Here is a 7,775-nt window from a genome sequence, read left to right as displayed (position 1 = left end):
TCATGTTATTATACTTTTTGATGATCATACCCAAAGACAATAATTCCAAATAGAAAAAAAGTTTAATTCACCCTTTTAAATATATCAAAATCAATATATTAATCTATTTTTAATTTATTTTGAAGAAATTCATGTCATGATGTCTCCAGTTGTAGATTAATTGTTAATTTTAAGAAAGAAAGAGTAACTGATTAGAACCATTTTCAGAGACAAATGGGTTACTGGAAAAGGAAAAGTAGCAAAAGTCTTGAAGATAATTACCTAGATAATTTCTTCAGAGACTTCTAGTATTGAAAAGAAATAAATTAATCTTTTAAAAAAGCTTCTAGATACATTCAAAACAATAGTTGCCATAAGTGACATATTTGTCTTTTTCTTACTATGATCTATTCCAATATGTCTCTTTTCATCTTGAGATTTAAGGGAGTAATTTGCATGAATGGTAGAAGAACACAGGGAAAAATGGAGAACAAAGTATAATATGAGTGATTACACACATGTGTGTGCCTGCATGTGCATATATATATTAAATGATAATACTGGATTACCTCTTCTATCATTGTATTCTTTTCTTTAATTTCAGTCAAGGGTTATATTCTCTCAGCTATGCTAAAACCCAGTTTTCTTTCTCTATTTGTCATCAAAACAAAAGCAAAAAACAAAAAACAAACAAAAACAACAACAACAAAACAAACAGACCTGGAGTTACAGACCCTTATGAATTCCCAGGTTCATGCCTCATGATTGAGCATCAAGTGCTCTTAACCATTTAGAAATCTCCTCAATCCCATATTTACTTTAATTAAAATTACAATATGCCTTGGAATAATAATATATATGTGAATAATTTTTAGTTCACTTAGGGAAGAACACTTATTTTTCCAAGTTCTATTTTAGATGTAACTGTTTGACAGGTTTACGCCTGTCAAGTATGTTGAATGAGTAAAGACATGTTAACATTAGAGTCAAACTTCAGAGACTGGTTTGCTTCTTTTTGTTTGTGAATTATTTTATGTCTTCTATGTACCAAACATTATTCTTCTAGTTGATTTTTCTTAGTTGTAACTACTTTTATGAACTGTTAACTGGAGGACTGTTGATTAAATCTGTAGTTTTTCAACCTGCCAGTCTCTGACATTCAGTATACACAATGAATTTCAAAGTAACCTTTAAAAAAATTCCCCCAAGGGAGAAATTGAATAGTGTTTCCTATCTAAATAAAGAATGCAGTCATTGATGTACTTACCCTCAAAGTAAGCTTTAGAAATACAATCATGGATATCAGATAGAGTACATGTTTTAATTTCACAAAGCTAATAAGATCCTGAAGTCTTGAATTACAAAAATAATCTGTAATAAAGTATTTCATCATACTCTCAAGGTGTGACAAATTGCCTTAGTGCTTTCATGACTGTTTTTAGTTTCATTATTGCAATTTATGCACAATAGAGAACTCCTGAATTGTTGCCAAACTAAGGTAATTGGTTATTTTATATTGTGGTCAAAATGAAGAAATATGGGCCAAACAACAGTGTCATGGATACATAATTGATGAACAACACAAGCAACAGTTGTTGGTGTAGAATAATTCCTTATTCATATGATTTTGTAAACATTTGATTGACTTTTATGTGGAAGTTTCTTTTTTTCTTGATCAAATACCTTCTCTTCTTGATCAAATACCTACTCCTGATCAAAGTAGCTTCTCTTGCCCTGTGATGCCCTCCTCCGTGTTATGATGCAGCACGTAGGCTCTGTTTGGAGGCTGAGCAGATATTAATGCCTTGTCCTAGAACTTTCAAACATTCTGAACTTTGAAAAATAAGTCTTTGGTCTTTTTAATTTATGTACGTTCAAAGAGCCTGTTAGCAAACAAAAATACTAAAGTAGCATATTCAATTAGCATGCACTTTAACAATTTCTTAAATACAAATACAGTATACATACAGATAAGACGTACGTACAGTGTATGTGCTGATGAGAAGACAGAGAAACTTGAAAGAACAGAAAAAACATAAAAATAAACATCATATTTATATAATATTTGCTATTTTTTATCCTGACAGTTTGTGTTAAAATTTCAAATAAAAGTTTCAAATAGAAAAATAATGACTTCATATATTAGAGTCATAATAACTTTGTCATATTTTAAGGATGGATTATTTGAATACATAAGTTGAGAAATGCTGTGGCATGTCTGGTTGATCGATATAAGTATGTAGACTCAAATTTGTATAAGCCACCATGAGATCTGGGAACCTTTATAAAGAAATTCAAGAAAATACCCTTAAACATACTCACGATTTTTCATGGTAAAAATAAATGGTCTGTGAAGAAGACAGTACATTTAGAAATCCAGTCTGCTTCCCTACACAGTATTATAATAGCTTAAATTATTGGAAAAGGAGGTAGACTGGGAAATTAGAATTTCTATATAATTTGAAAACAATATACCAACTAAATAAAACAAATGGTAAAATAGAAAATGTAAACTGGCAACTTTCAGGGCAAAGGTAGAGCACATATACACATGATTTGGTCCATACTTGATTTTAGATATTGATTAAAGGAACACAAGGGAGGCCAATGATAGATTTTTCTATCTTGGCCAAGAAGATTTGTATGTGTGTGTGTGTGTGTGTGTGTGTGCATACATGCACATGTGTGTGTGTATGTGGGTACATGTGATAAAATTACGTTGAATTAAATAGAAATACACAATAAATGAATTAATGCTTGTAAAGTTTGTATTCTATAAAGTTTTTTAAACGATATAACTAGCAATATTTTGGCTTTAATATGATATAATGATTACGAAAAATATTAAGATTCAGGGAAACTTCTGTATGTCACTTCATAACTTTCTATATAAGTACAGTTATTTTAATATATATTCCAGGAAAAAAGTAATTGAAGTCAAATTTATTTATTATCTCTAGCCTCTTGACCATTTAATATTGTTATATGGGTATCAAAAGATCCTATCAAAACCATGCAATGAAAATTAAACAATCTATTCTTTAGAATATTAAATAATTCTCTTGTTGCTCTAACAGAATAACTTACAAAAATATTTAAAGAAAGCATTTATTTTGGCTCCCTGATTAATGAGGACTACAGTTCATAATGGCAGAGAAGCCACTGCAGAAGAAGTACAAGACAGTTGGTCACACTGAATCTCTAATAAGGAAGAAGAAAGAAATAGATGTTGGCATTTAGTTCCTTTATTTTGTTCACCATAGAAATTCAGCCCATGGAATATTACCACTATACTTAGAAAGGATCTTCTCTCTTCAATTAAGCTAATCAAGATAATCCTTCACTGATATACCCATACACATAGAATTGTTTATGTGTTAGTGTAAAACCTTACCAATTTGACAATGAAGTTTAAGCTTCACAAGGGGCCTTTTTGCTACTATTGGATGCTTGAGAATTGAATAAATCAGCAGAAGAATAATGAAACATACATGAATCAATTTTTAAATTTAAATATCACTGGGCTGGGAAACAGTTGTTCATAGGTTTATTTGCATCATCTATTTCCCTGCTAAAGACTAAATAATGGACATCTCAAATTAAAAAAGAGAGATTTAAGGAACATAAGGAGAAGTAAATATGAAAAAAATAACCAATAAACCCCAACCAGGGAACTGATTTTTTTTTAACTGCTTCAGCATTGTACAAAGATTATTCTTCAGTGCCCTGCTGAGTTTCTGGCACTGTCTGATTAAGAGCATATATTATCAGGTCTACAAGAGATTTTTTTTTTATTAATTAGATATTTTCTTTATTTACATTTCAAATGTTCTCCCCTTTCTTGGTTTCCCCTCTGGAAAAAAAAACCCTGTTCCCTCCCTGCTCCCCCTGCTCACCAACCCACCCTCTCCTGCTTCCTGGCCCTGGCATTCCCCTACATTGGGACATAGAGCCTTCACAGGACCAAGGGCCTCTCCTCCCATTCATGACCGACTAGGCTATCCTCTGCTACACATGTGCACTCTTTTGTATCCTAGGCTGCATCATGTGTACTCTTTAGTTGGTAGTTTAGTCCCTGGGAGCTTTGGGGGGTACTGGTTAGTTCATATTGTTGTTAGTCCTAAGGGGCTAAAAGCCCTTCAGCTCCTTGGGTCCTTTCTCTAGCTCCTTCATTGGGGACCCTATGCTTAGTCCAAAGGATGGCTGTGAGCCTCCACTTCTGTATTAGTCAGGCACTGTCAGAACCTCTCAGAAGACAGCTATATCAGGCTCCTGACAGCCAGCACTTATTGGTATCCACAATAGTGTCTGGATTTGGTGATTTTATATGGGAAGGATCCCCAGGTGGGGCAGTCATTGGATTGTCCTTCCTTCAGTCTCTGCTTCACACTTTGTCTCTGCAACTCCTTCCATGGGTATTTTGTTCCCCCTTCTAAGAAGGATCGAAGTATTCTCACTTTGGTCATCTTTCTTCTTAAGTTTCTTGTGTTTTGTGGATTATATCTTGGGTATTTCAAGCTTCTGGGCTAATATACACTTATCAGTGAGTGCCTCCCATTGTTGTTCTTTTTATCTAATATTTGTAATGCCTTGCCTTTCAAATGAATCACATGTAATTAAGGAGTTCTTTCAATTTTCAAAAAGGAATTGAATCTCATTTGTACCATTTATTTGTGTGCATAGTTGTCACAGATAGCATCTGGAGATGAGATTACAAACTATGTAAGTTGGTTCTTATTTTCCACCATGTCAGTTCCAGGGATCAACTCATAACCTCAATCTTGGCAGTAAGCACCTCTACCCAGTAAGCCACATTGTTACCTACAAGAAAAGTTCTTCATATTTCTCAGAAAACCATAAACCATATAGAATAGAAGTGTTCTTCATCAAAGGATCTTTTAAATATGAGAACAAAGGGAGATTTTCAGACCCCCAAAATTTATATTTGTCAATTAGATCCATAAAATATCTCACCTGATATTTATGTATTCCATTTACCAGGAAGAAATAAATTTGGTATTTTATAAACTATATTTGAAAGTAAATTAATGTATTTAAAATATTTATTTATAAACTATGATCTAGCAGGCCTTATTTGAGAGCAATGACAAAACAAGCAATAACCCCCTCCTCTTCTTAAATTTTCATGCCTGTTTGTCTAAAAAGAATATTGAAAGTTAATAAGCAAATAGATAAAATAGAGGGCACATTAAGCTATGTTTATGTTTTCATAAAAGTTTTTGAATTTTGAAGGGAGATCAGATGTATTTAAAAAATTATATAAAGATGAAAGCAAGTTTACATTTAATATAGGCTACCTTAATATATCAAACTATATAGGCATATTATATTAAATTAATATTTGTGTAAAAAAAACAGTGAGACAAGATCATTCCAATGAAAAATGGTATATCCGATGGTCTTGATTATCCACATTGATTTTCATTTCTGTATTTCTTGCCTTCTCAAGTGATTTTTATTATCAATTTCCAAGTTTATCAAGTTTGGATATTTGACATGGGTTGAATCTGTAGATCAATTTGGCAATATTTACAATTTTAAAATGACAAAGTCCTTGTACAAGTAAAGACTGGCTAAGTCACATTCTTGTTTCTTTGAATTTGTGTAGAATATTACAACTTTTTCCCTTAGTTTCTCAACGTTATTATTTATATAAACATACATATTTTGATTGAGATTCCCTTTTATGAATTCCAAAAGTATTCTACTCCATTTCTTAACATTTTTCTAATAAAGATTTCTTTTTAATATTAAATTTAATGGGTGTATCTGACATTTCCATACATGCCCTTTGGAATCTCCCTCCAACTCTCCAATTTCTAATGTCCTCCCTCCCTAAGTATCCTTTTCACTTCAATGACTTGTTTGAAAGCCACTGAGCCATATCAGATGTAAGAATACATAATTTGTTTTTTTCATTACAATTTCTGTAATTATAATTTGATTCTCATACTAAATTGCCCTGAATATAAACTCACTACAGCAAAAAATGTAATTGAAGTGGACAGCTTGATTTTAGTGGAAAAGATTTCAGCATTCCATATGAAACTGTCCATTAGCAAGTTGTAAAATTTTCCTGTAATTTCTATTGTGTGTATGTGTGTTGATATGTATTAATCACTAGAGAGTTTAATATTATTTCTCAAAATTTATTTTATATTTTGGAAGTAATTATGAAATTTTTTACTCTTTCTAAAATTTACTTTTACTCCAATTTGTTCACAGTCTACAATCACATTTTCTTTTTTCTTTTTTTAACTTTTTTTAAACTTTTATTGCATTATGATGAGAAAAGTTACATGATTTCAATATGTCTGAATTTATTATCATTTAAAAACATATTTTAAGTAAATAAAATTAAATAAAATCAAATGACATCCTTGTTTCCCTTTTGTACCCCAACTCCTCCCAGAGAACTATTCTTCAATACCTACAATATCTTTTTTGTCATATTTCTTAAAATTTATAAAATATTATAACAATAAAAATGAGTACTATAAAAGTTGTTTGATATAAAACAACAATCAATTTAACAGTGTTATGTAGGTGCTTGTCTGCAGTAATACTGAAAATACATATGTTTTTCTCAGTATAAATTTCAAATAACTCCAAACATATTAACTGTATATTTCAAAATGATACATCACTACTAGTATTTTCTTAAATGAACATAAATATATAAAGTTTTTTTGTTTGTTTGTTCTGCATTTAGTACAGTTTAAGTCTTGACTCTTTCTGTGGTACAAGCCCAAAGTAAGAACAATTTTTCGACATTAGATTTCATTGTAATAAGGCTGTACTTCAATGACCCTCACATCACCAAAGGATTTTACCTCCATCATAGCTAAGCTGAGAGTTGATAGTTCTGCTGCACCAAGAAATGAATTGTAGGCATGATTTTTGGATACAGACTTCCTGCTATGGTCAAAACGATTTGACTTGAGTGAGTGACTTTATTCTCAGCCCACAGAGAACAGGTTACATTCATTTAAGAAATGGTGTGTGTATTAAGATGGTCTATCCATAAAGTCATTCACCAACTGTTTCAGTGAATAATGGTTCTGCTTGGAGGGTGGCACAGACATTAGGTGACGGTAAGAATCTGGTTCACTAGCTGTGATAATTTGGAAAAGCATTCATCTCAGAAAAAGAGTAACTTGTAAAGTCCTCTTCTTCAAACTTGATGCAAGAGTTACAAACATCAAGCAAAGCATTCAGTCTCACTCTTTGTTGTTCACTTTCCTACAAGCCACCTCCCAAGTTAATTGTCTATGTTTCCCTTGGGTATATAAATACTTTTGAAATATATAAGCTGTTCTGAAACCATAGTACAGTGTAAAAACATGAAATAAACAATGCTACTAATAGAGAGGCTGAGATAGGAAAAGCAAGATTTCAAGACCCTTATGTTGTACACAGAAAGACACTATCACAAACAAGCTGAAAGGTTATGTAGATTGTACAATATTGAACCTATTCCTCTAATTACCAAATTAGAGAGACCATTGGATGACAATCAACAAATTTCTAATTCCTCATATTTTTGGATTTCAATCACTTAGGATATATTGGTAATATTAATTTTCATATTAAGATATTATAAAAAGGTAATTGTCACTTCCTGTTGTTTTTGTTGTAAATGTGGAATTAGGTTTGTGTGGATTTGTTGAAATCCACTTTCTTGCTTCTTCTAAGGTGTAGTTTTCTTCCTTATGTTGATGTTTTCCATCTATTATCCTTTGTAGGGCTGGATTTGTGGAAATATATTGTGTGAA

Source organism: Mastomys coucha, chromosome X (assembly GCF_008632895.1).
Source record: "Mastomys coucha isolate ucsf_1 chromosome X, UCSF_Mcou_1, whole genome shotgun sequence".
Classification (NCBI taxonomy): domain Eukaryota; kingdom Metazoa; phylum Chordata; class Mammalia; order Rodentia; family Muridae; genus Mastomys; species Mastomys coucha.
This window is presented reverse-complemented; position numbering follows the sequence as displayed.